This window comes from Eleutherodactylus coqui, chromosome 4, assembly GCF_035609145.1.
Source record: "Eleutherodactylus coqui strain aEleCoq1 chromosome 4, aEleCoq1.hap1, whole genome shotgun sequence".
Taxonomy (NCBI): Eukaryota; Metazoa; Chordata; class Amphibia; order Anura; family Eleutherodactylidae; genus Eleutherodactylus; species Eleutherodactylus coqui.
In genome coordinates, this window is record NC_089840.1 from 240166037 (window position 1) to 240182531 (window position 16495).

The window sequence follows — 16495 nt, forward strand, 5'->3', positions numbered from 1 at the left end:
CCAAGGGGGAATTGTATATAGAGGATTAAGGATCAATATTACACCTAATTCACACCAGTATGATGATGAATTTATTAAAGGTTGGGAAGAATTGCTGACAGATAATTCTTTGCATATTATATCTACTCAACTATGAACAGAAGCTTCTGTCAAACACTGCATCTCAATTAGCGAAGGGGATAAAAGATGAAGGTTTTGTCCTCATCTGCAGAGTTTTCAAACCTGGAAAATAAATTAGAGAAGAGTATTAACACCTGAAAAAGAGACATTAAAGAGAAAAAGCACAGTAAATGTATTAGGGACTCCAGAGATTTTGAATTGGGTCAAGTAGTTTTGTTACACTTGATAAAATAATATCCACCAGCAGCAAAATAAATACACAATAGAGATGAGCGAGCACCAAAATGCTCGTGTGCTCGTTACTCGGGACGAAATTATCGCGATGCCCGAGGGTTCATTTCGAGTAACGAACCCCATTGAAGTCAATGGGCGACCCGAGCATTTTTGTATATCGCCGATGCTCGCTAAGGTTTCCATTTGTGAAAATCGGGCCAATTCAAGAAAGTGATGGGAACGACACAGCAACAGATAGGGCAGGCGAGGGGCTACATGTTGGGCTGCATCTCAAGTTCACAGGTCCCACTATTAAGCCACAATAGCGGCAAGAGTGGGCTCCCCCCCCAACAACTTTTACTTCTGAAAAGCCCTCATTAGCAATGCATACCTTAGCTAAGCACCACACTACCTCCAACAAAGCACAATCACTGCCTGCATGACACTCCGCTGCCACTTCTCCTGGGTTACATGCTGACCAACCCCCCCCCCCCCCCTGCACGACCCAGTGTCCACAGCGCACACCAAATTGTTCCTGCGCAGCCTTCAGCTGCCCTCATGCCACGCCACACTCATGTCTATTTATAAGTGCGTCTGCCATGAGGAGGAACCGCAGGCACACACTGCAGAGGGTTGGCACGGCTAGGGAGCGACCCTCTTTAAAAGGGGCAGGGCGATAGCCCACAATGCTGTACAGAAGCAAGGAGAAATAGAATCCTGTGCCACCTCCATCAGGAGCTGCACACGTGGGCATAGCAATGGGGAACCTATGTGCCACACACTATTCATTCTGTCAAGGTGTCTGCATGCCCCAGTCAGACCGCGGTTTTTTATAAATAGTTACAGGCAGGTACAACTCCGCAATGGGAATTCCGTGTGCACCCACAGCATGGGTGGCTCCCTGGAACCCACCGGCTGTACATTAATGTATCCCATTGCAGTGCCCATGACAGCTGAGGTAACGTCCGATTAAATGCAGGTGGGCTTCGGCCCACACTGCATGCCCCAGTCAGACTGGGGTTCTTTAGAAGTAGACACATGTAGTTACAACTCCGTGTGGACCCACGGCATGGGTGGCTCCCTGGAACCCACCGGCGGTACATAAATATATCCCATTGCATTGCCCAACACAGCTGATGTAACGTCAGCTGTAATGCAGGTGGGCAAAAAATTAATTGGATTACACTGTAGGTGAGGGCCCCAAAAAATTGGTGTACCAACAGTACTAATGTACCTCAGAAAAATTGCCCATGCCCAACCAAGAGGGCAGGTGAAACCCATTAATCGCTTTGGTTAATGTGGCTTAATTGGTAACTAGGCCAGGAGGCAGCCCAGTTAAAATAAAAATTGGTTCAGGTGCAAGTTTCAACGCTTTAATGAGCATTGAAACGTATAAAAATTGTTTCGAAAAATTATATGACTGAGCCTTGTGGGCCTAAGAAAAATTGCCCGTTCGGCGTGATTATGTGAGGTTTCAGGAGGAGGAGGAATATTATACACAGATTGATTAAGCAAAAATGTCCCCGTTTTTGATGGTGATAGAGAACGATGCTTCCATCCGCGGGTGCAGCCTACGTATTGCTTAGGTATCGCTGCTGTCCGCTGGTGAAGAAGAGAAGTCTGGGGAAATCCAGGCTTTGTTCATCTTGATGAGTGTAAGCCTGTCGGCACTGTCGGTTGACAGGCGGGTACGCTTATCCGTGATGATTCCCCCAGTCGCACTAAACACCCTCTCTGACAAGACGCTAGCCGCAGGACAAGCAAGCACCTCCAGGGCATACAGCGCGAGTTCAGGCCACGTGTCCAGCTTCGACACCCAGTAGTTGTAGGGGGCAGAGGCGTCACCGAGGACGGTCGTGCGATCGGCTACATACTCCCTCACCATCCTTTTACAGTGCTCCCGCCAACTCAGCCTTGACTGGGGAGCGGTGACACAGTCTTGCTGGGGAGCCATAAAGCTGGCAAAGGCCTTGGAGAATGTTCCGCTGCCTGCGCTGTACATGCTGCCTGATCTCTGCGCCTCCCCTGCTACCTGGCACTCGGAACTGCGCCTTCTGCCACTAGCGCTGTCAGATGGGAAGTTTACCATCAGTTTGTCCACCAGCGCCCTGTGGTATAGCATCATTCTCGAACCCCTTTCCTCTTCGGAAATGAGAGTGGAAAGGTTCTCCTTATAGCGTGGATCGAGCAGTGTGTACACCCAGTAATCCGTAGTGGCCAGAATGCGTGTAACGCGAGGGTCATGAGAAAGGCATCCTAACATGAAGTCAGCCATGTGTGCCAGGGTACCTGTACGCAACACATGGCTGTCCTCACTAGGAAGATCACTTTCAGGATCCTCCTCCTCCTCCTCCGGCCATACACGCTGAAAGGATGACAGGCAAGCAGCATGTGTACCCTCAGCAGTGGGCCAAGCTGTCTCTTCCCCCTCCTCCTCATGCTCCTCCCCCTCCTCAACGCGCTGAGGTATAGACATGAGGGTGCTCTGACTATCCAGCGATATACTGTCTTCCCACGCCTCCGTTTCCGAGTGCAAAGCGTCTGCCTTTATGCTTTGCAGGGAACTTCTCAAGAGGCATAGCAGGAATGGTGACATTAATGATTGCAGCATCCCCGCTCACCATCTGGGTAGACTCCTCAAAGTTTCCAAGGACCTGGCAGATGTCTGCCAACCAGGCCCACTCTTCTGTAAAGAATTGAGGAGGCTGACTCCCACTACGCCGCCCATGTTGGAGTTGGTATTCCACTATAGGTCTACGCTGCTCATAGAGCCTGGCCAACATGTGGAGCGTAGAGTTCCACCGTGTGGGCACGTCGCACAGCAGTCGGTGCACTGGCAGATTAAACCGATGTTGCAGGGTCCGCAAGGTGGCAGCGTCCGTCTTGGAGTTGCGGAAATGTGCGCTGACCCGGCACACCTTTCCGAGCAGGTATGACAAGTGTGGGTAGCTTTTCAGAAAGCGCTGAACCACCAAATTAAAGACATGGGCCAGGCATGGCACGTGCGTGAGGCTGCCGAGCTGCAGAGCCGTCACCAGGTTACGTCCGTTGTCACACACGACCATGCCTGGTTGGAGGCTCAGCGGCGAAAGCCAGCGGTCGGTCTGCTCTGTCAGACCCTGCAGCAGTTCGTGGGCCGTGTGCCTCTTCTCTCCTAAGCTGAGTAGTTTCAGCATGGCCTGCTGACGTTTGCCCACCGCTGTGCTGCCACGCCGCGCGACACCGACTGCTGGCGACGTGCTGCTGCTTACACATCTTGATTGCGAGACAGAAGTTGCGTTGGAGGAGGAGGAGGGTCGTTTAGTGGAGGAAGCATACACTGCCGCAGATACCACCACCGAGCTGGGGCCCGCAATTCTGTGGGTGGGTAGGACGTGAGCGGTCCCAGGCTCTGACTCTGTCCCAGCCTCCACTAAATTCACCCAATGTGCCTTCAGGGAGATATAGTGGCCCTGCCCGCCTGTGCTTGTCCACGTGTCCGTTGTTAAGTGGACCTTGGCAGTAACCGCGTTGGTGAGGGCGCGTACAATGTTGCGGGAGACGTGGTCGTGCAGGGCTGGGACGGCACATCGGGAAAAGTAGTGGCGACTGGGAACCGAGTAGCGCGGGGCCGCCGCCGCCATCATGCTTTTGAAAGCCTCCGTTTCCACAAGCCTATACGGCAGCATCTCCAGGCTGATCAATTTGGCTATGTGCACGTTTAACGCTTGAGCGTGCGGGTGCGTGGCGGCGTAATTTCGCTTGCGCTGAAACAGTTGCGCTAGCGACGTCTGGACGCTGCGCTGAGCGACATTGCTGGATGGGGCCGAGGACAGCGGAGGTGAGGGTGTGGGTGCAGGCCGGTAGGCACTCGTGCCTGTGTCCTCAGAGGGCGGTTGGATCTCAGTGGCAGGTTGGGGCACAGGGGGAGAGGCAGTGGGGCAAACCGGAGGTGGTGAACGGTCTTCGTCCCACCTTGTGGGGTGCTTGGCCATCATATGCCTGCGCATGCTGGTGGTGGTGGCTCCCCAGCTGATCTTGGCGCGACGAAGGTTGCACTCCACTGTTCGTCGGTCGTCAGGCGTCTCTGTGAAAAACTGCCACACCTTAGAGCACCTTGGCCTCTGCAGGGTGGCATGGCGCGAGGGGGCGCTTTGGGAAACAGTTGGTGGATTATTCGGTCTGGCCCTGCCTCTACCCCTGGCAACCGCACTGGCTTGGCCTGTGCCCACACCCTGACTTGGACCTCCGCGTCCTCGCCCGCGTCCACGTCTTCTACGCCTACCCCTCAGCATGGTGTATTACCAGTAGTGCAGAAACAGAACGCTGTAATTAAATGTGCCGCTTATTGGCCTGTGGTTGGAGGCTGACTTCGCTTACGGAGCGCACAGCAGAGGCAGGAAAGAATTTTGCGCAAGCCTGCTGTAACACTTAGCTGGCTGCGTATCAATTAGGACAACTACCCCCAGCAGAGACCCAGTACACTTGTGGACAGGAATACAGCGGTGATGTAAGAGGCAACACAGAGGCAGGAAAGAATTTTGCGCAAGCCTGCTGTAACACTTAGCTGGCTGCGTATGAATTAGGACAACTACCCCCAGCAGAGACCGAGTACACTTGTGGACAGGAATACAGCGGTGATGTAAGAGGCAACACAGAGGCAGGAAAGAATTTTGCGCAAGCCTGCTGTAACACTTAGCTGGCTGCGTATGAATTAGGACAACTACCCCCAGCAGAGACCCAGTACACTTGTGGACAGGAATACAGCAGTGATGTAAGAGGCAACACAGAGGCAGAAAAGAATTTTGCGCAAGCCTGCTGTAACACTTAGCTGGCTGCGTTTGAATTAGGACAACTACCCCCAGCAGAGACCCAGTACACTGATGACGGTCACAGGCAGCCCAAATAGATTTTTTTCCCCAAATATTTTTGGACAGGCCCACTGCCCATATACACTAAATATGTCTTCTGTCCCTGCCTCACCACTACTGGCCCTGGACAATGTAAAATTACTACAGGACGCAATGCTCTGCACGGACGATATACAAAAAAAAAAAAAAAAGTGCAACACTGCAAAAAGCAGCCTCCACACTACTGCACACGGTTAGGTGTGGCCCTAAGAAGGACCGTTGGGGTTCTTGAAGCCTAAAATAACTCCTAATGCTCTCCCTATCGCAGCTCCAGCACCAGCAGCACTGTCCGTTATCTCTGTCAGAATGCATCTGTGGCGAGCCGCGGGAGGGGCCGATTTATATACTCGGGTGACACCTGATCTCCCCAGCCACTCACTGCAGGGGGGTGGTATAGGGCTTGAACGTCGCAGGGGGAAGTTGTAATGCCTTCCCTGTCTTTCTATTGGCCAGAAAAGCGCGCTAACGTCTCAGAGATGAAAGTGAAAGTAACTCGAACATCGCGTGGTACTCGTCTCGAGTAACGAGCATCTCGAACACGCTAATACTCGAACGAGTATCAAGCTCGGTAGAGTACGTTCGCTCATCTCTATTATCTACTCATTCTGTTTTAGTATTGTATTAAGTGCAAATTAATCACACTATGTCTGTGCCTTTTCATATGTATGTGTATATAATAAATATGCCTCTTTGGATCAATTCCATTAAGCCTGAGGAAAATCCCTAAACAGGTTTGAAAGCTCACTATAACATCATGTTTTTTTGTTAGCCATTAAAAGGTATTAAATCTACAAGATTACTTGATTTCTCTTTCTGATAACAATCACATATTGCTCTACTGGCTAACACGGTACCAAACTTTTTTGTTATATGTCAATACTGGCTATTTAATACATACCCATTCGACAAGGAGAATGGTAACACCCAGTTGTCTATGTTTTCATAATTTCTGAGAGGAATAACATAAGAAAGCTACAAGGCAACGTTATAAGAAAAGATGATCTAGAATATTATGAGAAAAACAGACAAGTCAGGAGTGGTGACAAGTCCCCTTTAAGTTCATGTCTTATTCAAGTTTACCGACAGACAAATCCCTAAAAACTTCTGTAAACTTCCTGTGATGTGGTAGGATAGATAGCTATTAACTGTACATAACATTAATGTATGGAGTATGATGAAAAAACTATACTAGCCCCTAGTGTAAGACAATCCAAATGCAAATAATTAGAGGAATGTTGATTTTAGCTCTGAAGCAAAACAAAACTGAGAGTAAAGCATTGATGTACATATAACACTTGTAATTTAGGGTCAGTATTAAAAATAATAACTATACATGATGGGACTGGATAACTGTTGTAGTTTTTTCTGTATACAGATCTTATATGTGATGTGTAATATGCTTCTGTTTTATAATGATTCAAGATCTTTTCTCTTCTGTATTATTCCCCTTCTCTTGTGCCAGCACTCTCTCCCTACTTTATTCCTGGGTTACTCTTGTGTTTCATGTTGTGCTAATTCCTGTGGCTCTCCCAGCTATACTCACTCTGTCGTTATGTCATGCTACTATGTTCTTTACCGGTATTACACATTGGCACTCAGTGTTTCTCTGTATTGTTGCTCCTGCTATATCAGGTCTTTGTTATATATTTTGAAAGTACTTTGTTATACTTTTTCTTTTCTGTTCCCTTGGTTTTTTTTTCCCCTTATAGCAGCTCTGTTTCATTTTTGTGCTTTTTTTCTGAATAGTTTTATACAGTGTGCTATGTTATTATACCTATTGTAGCGGTAAATTACACAGAATGACCTGCAGCGTGTGCTAGTCATGCATTCTAAGGCCTCCAGTCCACGGGCAAAATATGATTTAGGATCCGCAGCGGATCACCCGCGTGCGGATCCACATCCCATAGGGATGCATTGGCCATCCGCGGGTAGATTAATACCCGCGGATGGTCAATAGAAGTGATTTTAAAAAAAATGGAGCACGCAAAAATCCAGACCATGCTCCATTTTCGTGCGGGTCTCCTGCAGGCTTCTATTGAAGCCTATGGAAGCCGTCCGGATCCGCGGGAGACCAAAATCAGAATATACTCACCTGCTCCGGATCTTCCCGCTGAAAATAAGAATTAACTCACCTCTCGCACGCTCCGGATCTTCCCTTCGTCACGGCTTCATCTTCTCTCCGTTGCGGCCGGATCTTTTTTCTTCGGGCTGGCGCATGCGCGCTGCACGCAACCGACGTGCCGTGCACATCCGCCGGGCCAAAAAAAGAAGATCCAGCCGCGACGGAGAGAAGATGAAGCCGTGACGAAGGGAAGATCCGGAGCGTGCGAGAGGTGAGTTAATTCTTATTTTCAGCGCTCATGTCTGCGGGGCAGGAGGGACCCGCTACGGATTCTCCATGGAGAATCCGTAGCGGGCCTGATTTTCCCCGTGGACATGAGGTCTAATACCTGCACGAGGGAAAGAAAGGGTTAATACTCTAGTTGTAGCAAGAGTTAGCTACAAAAGAGGCAGCTGTACAGGAAGCAGCAGAGAGAGGACCAGTGTAGCAGAGGTGAGGTGCTGCAGGCTGGTGGCCTAGCAAAGGCCAGAGTCCGACAGGGGCGACAACCGTGGACTCACACCCAAGGTGGGGTGCATATGGACTGTGTTTTCGTTGTATGCTATGTGCTGTGAAAATAAAGTCTGGCAGGAGCCAGAGATAAAGAAATCCATCTCTGGAGTTTCTACATGTGTGGTGCGCCATTTCCATATAAGAGAAGTCAGCGATCCCGCAGGCAAGTTCACCCCGCTTGCTACACTATCACATAGAAACAAACCATTGTAGAAAATAATGAGTTCAAGTGTGAACGCAGCTTATCAGACACCTGCAGACACTATCAAGAAATAAAAAGTATAGAAAACACTGATGGCGTTTGCTTCAGATAAGACTTGTATGCATCACACGCTATACACTACATCATACACCGTGCACTGTATGTATGGACTCATGGGACAGGGGCTGCTGAGCCAAGGGGTGCACTATTTATATTTGCTTGCCTACCCATTGCTTTGCTGTTTGCACAGGAATCTGACACTCAGTCAGTACATCGGACTTATATTTTCAATCAGTGTGTGCACATATACTTATTGAATAGTGTGTGCATGCACACTGAATAAAGAGATGAGTCCAATGCATGGGCCAAGATCTGTTCTCTTCTCTATTATTCCCCTTCTCTTGTGCCAGCACCCTCTCCTCCCTTTATTCCTGGGTTGCTTTTGTATTTCATGTTGTGCTAATTCCTGTGGCTCTCCCAGCCATACTCGCTCTGTCGTTATGTCATGCTACTATGTTCTTTACAGGTATTACACATTGGCACTCAGTGTTTCTCTGTATTGTTGCTCCTGCTTTATCAGGTCTTTGTTATACTTTTTGAAAGTTCTTTGTTATACTTTTTCTTTTCCGTTTCCTTGGTTATAGAAATGTTCCTTATAGCAGCTCTGTTAGATTTATGTGTTTTCTTTTCTGGATAGTATAACACTGCTTGCTTTGCCATTATACCTATCAAACTGAAACAAAACATTGCAGAAAAGAATTAGCGCAAGGGTGAATAGAACTTATCATACACTTGCAGACACTATCAAGAAAAATAGAAAACATGCAATATAAAAATCTTGATTTGAATATTAAAGCTATAGCATATGATTAAACACTAGAGATGAGCGAGCACCAAAATGCTCGGGTGCTCGTTACTCGGGACGAAATTATCACGATGCTCGAGGGTTCGTTTCGAGTAACGAACCCCATTGAAGTCAATGGGCGACCCGAGCATTTTTGTATTTCGCCGATGCTCGCTAAGGTTTTCATGTGTGAAAATCTGGGCAATTCAATAAAGTGATGGGAATGACACAGCAACGGATAGGGCAGGCGAGGGGCTACATGTTGGGCTGCATCTCAAGTTCACAGGTCCCACTATTAAGCCACAATAGCGGCAAGAGTGGGCCCCCCCTCCCAAAAACTTTTACTTCTGAAAAGCCCTCATTAGCAATGCATACCTTAGCTAAGCACCACACTACCTCCAACAAAGCACAATCACTGCCTGCATGACACTCCACTGCCACTTCTTCTGGCTTACATGCTGCCCAACCGCCCCCCCTCCCCCCCACAGCGCACACCAAAGTGTCCCTGCGCAGCCTTCAGCTGCCCTCATGCCACGCCACACTCATGTCTATTTAGAAGTGCGTCTGCCATGAGGAGGAACCGCAGGCACACACTGCAGAGGGTTGGCACGGCTAGGCAGCGACCCTCTTTAAAAGGGGCGGGGCGATAGCCCACAATGCTGTACAGAAGCAATGAGAAATAGAATCCTGTGCCACCGCCATCAGGAGCTGCACACGTGGGCATAGCAATGGGGGACCTATGTGCCACACACTATTCATTCTGTCAAGGTGTCTGCATGCCCCAGTCAGACCGCGGTTTTTAATTCATAGACACAGGCAGGTACAACTCCCTATTGTGAAGTCCCTGTGGACCGACAGCATGGGTGGCTCCCTGGAACCCACCGGCGGTACATAAAAATATCCCATTGCAGTGCCCATCACAGCTGAGGTAGTAATGTCATGTTTAATGCAGGTGGGCTTCGGCCCACACTGCATGCCCCAGTCAGACTGGGGTTCTTTACAAGTGGACTGATGTAGGTTAAACTCCGTGTGCACCTACAGCATGGGTGGCTCCCTGGAACCCACCGGCGGTACATAAAAATATCCCATTGCATTGCCCAACACAGCTGAGGTAGTAATGTCGTGCTTAATGCAGGTGGGCTTCGGCCCACACTGCATGCCCCAGTCAGACTGGGGTTCTTTACAAGTGGACTGATGTAGGTTAAACTCCGTGTGCACCTACAGCATGGGTGGCTCCCTGGAACCCACTGGCAGTACATAAAAATATCCCATTGCATTGCCCAACACAGCTGAGGTAGTAATGTCGTGCTTAATGCAGGTGGGCTTCGGCCCACACTGCATGCCCCAGTCAGACTGGGGTTCTTTACAAGTAGACAGATGTAGTAACAACTCGCTGTGGACCCACAGCATGGGTGGGTGCCAGGAAGCCACCGGCGGCACATAAAAATATCCCATTGCATTGCCCAACACAGCTGAGGTAGTAATGTCGTGCTTAATGCAGGTGGGCTTCGGCCCACACTGCATGCCCCAGTCTGACTGGGGTTCTTTACAAGTGGAAACAGATGCATTTATAATTCCCTGTGGACCCACAGCATGGGTGGGTGCAAGGAAGCCACCGGCGGTACATAGAAATATCCCATTGCATTGCCCAACACAGCTGAGGTAGTAATGTCGTGCTTAATGCAGGTGGGCTTCGGCCCACACTGCATGCCCCAGTCAGACTGGGGTTCTTTACAAGTGGACACATGTAGGTTAAACTCCGTGTGCACCTACAGCATGGGTGGCTCCCTGGAACCCACCGGCGATACACAAAAATATCCCATTGCATTGCCCAACACAGCGGATGTAACGTCAGCTGTAATGCAGGTGGGCTAAAAATTCATTTGATTACACTGTAGGCGAGGGCCCACAAAAATTGCTGTATCAACAGTACTAATGTACATCCAAAAAATTGGCCATGGCCAACCAAGAGGGCAGGTGAAACCCATTAATCGCTTTGGTTAATGTGGCTTAAGTGGTAACTAGGCCTGGAGGCAGCCCAGTTTAGCGAAAAATTGGTTCAAGTTAAAGTTTCAACGCTTTTAAGAGCATTGAAACATATAAAAATTGTTTAGAAAAATTATATGACTGAGCCTTGTGGCCCTAAGAAAAATTGCCCGTTCAGCGTGATTACGTGAGGTTTCAGGAGGAGGAGCAGGAGGAGGAGGAATATTAGACACAGATTGATGAAGCAGAAATGTCCCCGTTTTGGATGGTGATAGAGAACGTAGCTTCCATCCGCGGGTGCAGCCTACGTATTGCTTACGTATCGCTGCTGTCCGCTGGTGGAGAAGAGAAGTCTGGGGAAATCCAGGCTTTGTTCATCTTGATGAGTGTAAGCCTGTCGGCACTGTCGGTTGACGGGTGGGTACGCTTATCCGTGATGATTCCCCCGGCCACACTAAACACCCTCTCTGACAAGACGCTAGCCGCAGGACAAGCAAGCACCTCCAGGGCATACAGCGCGAGTTCAGGCCACGTGTCCAGCTTCGACACCCAGTAGTTGTAGGGGGCAGAGGCGTCACGGAGGACGGTCGTGCGATCGGCTACGTACTCCCTCACCATCCTTTTACAGTGCTCCCGCCGACTCAGCCTTGACTGGGGAGCGGTGACACAGTCTTGCTGGGGAGCCATAAAGCTGGCAAAGGCCTTGGAGAATGTTCCCCTGCCTGCACTGTACATGCTGCCTGATCTCTGCGCCTCCCCTGCTACCTGGCCCTCGGAACTGCGCCTTCTGCCACTAGCGCTGTCGGATGGGAAGTTTACCATCAGTTTGTCCACCAGCGCCCTGTGGTATAGCATCATTCTCGAACCCCTTTCCTCTTCGGGAATGAGAGTGCAAAGGCTCTCCTTATACCGTGGATCGAGCAGTGTGTACACCCAGTAATCCGTAGTGGCCAGAATGCGTGTAACGCGAGGGTCACGAGAAAGGCATCCTAACATGAAGTCAGCCATGTGTGCCAGGGTACCTGTACGCAACACATGGCTGTCTTCACTAGGAAGATCACTTTCAGGATCCTCCTCCTCCTCCTCTTCCTCCTCCTCAGGCCATACACGCTGAAAGGATGACAGCCCAGCAGCATGTGTACCCTCACCAGTGGGCCAAGCTGTCTCTTCCCCCTCCTCCTCATCCTCCTCATGCTCCTCCTCCTCCTCCTCAACGCGCTGAGATATAGACAGGCGGGTGCTCTGACTATCCAGCGACATACTGTCTTCCCCCGGCTCTGTTTCCGAGCGCAAAGCGTCTGCCTTTATGCTTTGCAGGGAACTTCTCAATATGCATAGCAGAGGAATGGTGACGCTAATGATTGCAGCATCGCCGCTCACCACCTGGGTAGACTCCTCAAATTTTCCAAGGACCTGGCAGATGGCTGCCAACCAGGGCCACTCTTCTGTAAATAATTGAGGAGGCTGACTCCCACTGCGCCGCGCAAGTTGGAGTTGGTATTCCACTATAGCTCTACGCTGCTCATAGAGTCTGGCCAACATGTGGAGTGTAGAGTTCCACTGTGTGGGCACGTCGCACAGCAGTCGGTGCACTGGCAGATTAAACCTATGTTGCAGTGTCCGCAGGGTGGCAGCGTGCGTGTGGGATTTACGGAAATGTGCGCAGAGCTGGCGCACCTTTCCGAGCAGGTATGACAAGTGGGGGTAGCTTTTCAGAAAGCGCTGAACCACCAAATTAAAGACATGGGCCAGGCATGGCACGTGCGTGAGGCTGCCGAGCTGCAGAGCCGCCACCAGCTTACGGCCGTTGTCACACACGACCATGCCCGGTTGGAGGCTCAGCGGCGCAAGCCAGTGGTCGGTCTGCTCTGTCAGACCCTGCAGCAGTTCCTGGGCCGTGTGCCTCTTCTCTCCTAAGCTGAGTAGTTTCAGCACGGCCTGCTGACGCTTGCCCACCGCTGTGCTGCCACGCCGCGTGACACCGACTGCTGGCGACGTGCTGCTGACACATCTTGATTGCGAGACAGAGGTTGCGTTGGAGGAGGAGGAGGAGGAAGGTGCTTTAGTGGAGGAAGCATACACCGCCGCAGATACCACCACCGAGCTGTGGCCCGCAATTCTGGGGGTGGGTAGGACATGAGCGGTCCCAGGCTCTGACTCTGTCCCAGCCTCCACTAAATTCACCCAATGTGCCGTCAGGGAGATATAGTGGCCCTGCCCGCCTGTGCTTGTCCACGTGTCCGTTGTTAAGTGGACCTTGGCAGTAACCGCGTTGGTGAGGGCGCGTACAATGTTGCGGGAGACGTGGTCGTGCAGGCCTGGGACGGCACATCGGGAAAAGTAGTGGCGACTGGGAACCGAGTAGCGCGGGGCAGCCGCCGCCATCATGGTTTTGAAAGCCTCCGTTTCCACAAGCCTATACGGCAACATCTCTAGGCTGATCAATTTTGCAATGTGCGCGTTTAACGCTTGAGCGTGCGGGTGCGTGGCGTCGTACTTGCGCTTGCGCTCAAACTGTGGCACTAGCGACGTCTGGACGGTGCGCTGAGAGACATTGCTGGATGGGGCCGAGGACAGCGGAGGTGAGGGTGTGGGTGCAGGCCAGGAGACGGTAGTGCCTGTGTCCTCAGAGGGGGGTTGGATCTCAGTGGCAGGTTGGGGCACAGGGGGAGAGGCAGTGGTGCAAACCGGAGGCGGTGAACTGGCATCGTCCAACCTTGTGGGGTGCTTGGCCATCATATGCCTGCGCATGCTGTTGGTGGTGCCTCTCCAGCTGATCTTGGCGCGACAAAGGTTGCACACCACTGTTCGTCGGTTGTCAGGCGTCTCTGTGAAAAACTGCCACACCGTAGAGCACCTTGACCTGTGCAGGGTGGCATGGCGCGAGGGGGCGCTTTGGGAAACAGTTGGTGGATTATTCGGTCTGGCTCGGCCTGTGCCCACACCCTCACTTGGCCCTCCGCGTCCTCGGCCGCATCCACATCCTCTAGGCCTACCCCTACCCCTCAGCATGCTGTATTACCAGTGATTTGATTTCCCAGGCAGGAAAGAAATTGGCGCAAGGCTGCACTCAACCGTAGCTGGTTGCGTCTGATTTTTTTACGTTCTCCACGCAGCACACACGTACACGGAGACCTTAGGACTGACACAGGCAGGCCAAATATAATTTTTTCCCTGCTTTTTTGCAAAGGGAGGGCCCCACTGCGGATATTCAATGAACAATACGTTTAATTAATAACTGTGGTGTGGCCCTGAAAAAGTGTCACACAACTTTAGTGTAGCAGAGTTATTAACTCTGGCAGAGCAGGTATTCGCCAGTCAGGAAAGACAATGGCGCAAGCCTGCAGTAAACCGTAGCTGGTTGCGTTTGATTTTTGTACGTTCTCCACGCAGCACACACGTACACGGAGACCTTAGGACTGACACAGGCAGGCCAAATATAATTTTTTCCCTCCTTTTTTTGCAAAGGGAGGGCCCCACTGCGGATATTCAATGAACAATAACTGTGTTGTGGCCCTGCCTACACAATTCTGTCCCTGTAGTATCAATGGAGGGTGCAATGCTCTGCACAGACGATTTTTAGAAAAAAAAAAAATGCAACACTGCTAACAGCAGCCAGCACAGTACTGCACACGGTTAAATTTGGCCCTAGAAAGGACCGTTGAGGTTCTTGAAGGCTACACTCACTCCTAACACTCTCCCTGCCTAAGCACCACTTCTGTCCCTAATGCCGGGTGCAATGCTCTGCACTGCCGATTTTGAGAAAAAAAAAAAAAAGCCACTGCTAGCAGCAGCCTGCACACAGGTAGATGTGGCCCTAAGAAGGACCTTTGGGGTTCTTGAAGCCTACTCACTACTAACACTCTCCCTACAGCAGCTCAGGCACCAGCAGCACTGTCCCTCAGCTAACTCACAAGGCATGTGTGGCGAGCCGCGGGAGGGGCCGACTTTTATACTCGGGTGACATCTGATCTTCCCAGCCACTCACAGCAGGGGGGTGGTATAGGGCTTGAACGTCACAGGGGGAAGTTGTAATGCCTTCCCTGTCTTTCAATTGGCCAGAAAAGCGCGCTAACGTCTCAGAGAGGAAACTGAAAGTAACCAGAACATCGCGTGGTACTCGTTACGAGTAACGAGCATCCCGAACACCCTAATATTCGCACGAATATCAAGCTCGGACGAGTACGTTCGCTCATCTCTATTGATATTTGCTTCAGATAAGACCTGTGTGTATCACACACTATACACTACATCATACACTATATTTATAGACTCAAAGGGCAGGGGCTGCTGAGCCAAGGGGTGCATTATTATTCCTGCCTGCCTCTCCATTCCTTTGCTATTTGCCCATCATCAGACTTATCTTTTGTGCGTGCACATATACTTATTAAATAGTGCGTGTGCTGAATAACGAGATGAATCCGATACATGGACCAAGCAGTGGCTTTCCTTGCAAACAGTAAAGCAATAGGGAGATAAGCAAACATAAAAAGCGCACTTCTGTACTCAGCAGTCCCTGTCATACAAGCCCATAAACACAGTTTAATATAATGCTAAATATTATTTGCTGCACAATAGATACATACCTGTATATATGCTAAGGCTCATCGAGATGCACATAATATAGCGGACCTGTAAATAATGACGTTCCCCACAGTAGCAGTGATATGTACGGTAAAACTCTGCTCTTTTATATCCTGTGTTGAAAGGATGTAATCCCTCATGGGAAACAAGTCTGAAAAAGAATTCAACATTTGCAATTAACGCAATTAAAAGTTAACTTTAAATCTAATAGAGCTTTCAAACCACAGAAACAGAAGCGCTATTAAACTGAGCCTGTCACAAACTGATAATGTCCAAATGTTTGTTGATTGTACTTATGTAACCTGTGGCATAACTTTCTGGCACTTTCAATAAAACGAGATTGTTTAAAAAGAAAACGGAGTCTGCCACAAACTGATAATTAGAGATGAGCGAGCATACTCGTCCGAGCTTGATGCTCGTTCGAGTATTAGGGTGCTCGAGATGCTCGTTACTCGAGAAGAGCACCACACGGTACTTGAGTCAATTCCATTTCCTTCCCTGAAATGTTAGCGCCATTTTCTGGCCAATAGACATGCAGGGAAGGCATTACAACTTCCCCCTGTGACGTTCCAGCCCTATCCCTCCCCCCTGCAGTGAGTGGCTGGCGAGATCAAGTGACCGTCGAGCATATAAAGCAGTCCTGCCCGCTGCTCGCCACAGACACACGCTGGCAGAGATTAGGAGAGTGCTACTGGTGCTATAGGGAGAGTGTTAGCGTCTTCAAGAACCCCGAAATTATAATGGTTGTCAGCAGCACTCACCACAATTAGAAGCTACTAGAGCAATTGGTGCACGCCTTTAAGAGGGACTGGATCCTTAATCCCAAGAATCCCAGCTTGAAAAAAACCCCAGTTTGGGTTGAAACGTCACGTCGCTGACGCTCAGGGCCATGGGCCTAATAAAGATTGCACGTTTACTATAGTCGCTGTATTGGAGTGCTGCCTTTTCCATCGACTTCTGCTGTGTCTTCAAGAACCCCAACAGTCCTTCTTAGGGCCACATCTGACCGTGTGCATTACTGTTGTGGCTGCTGGGAGCAGTTT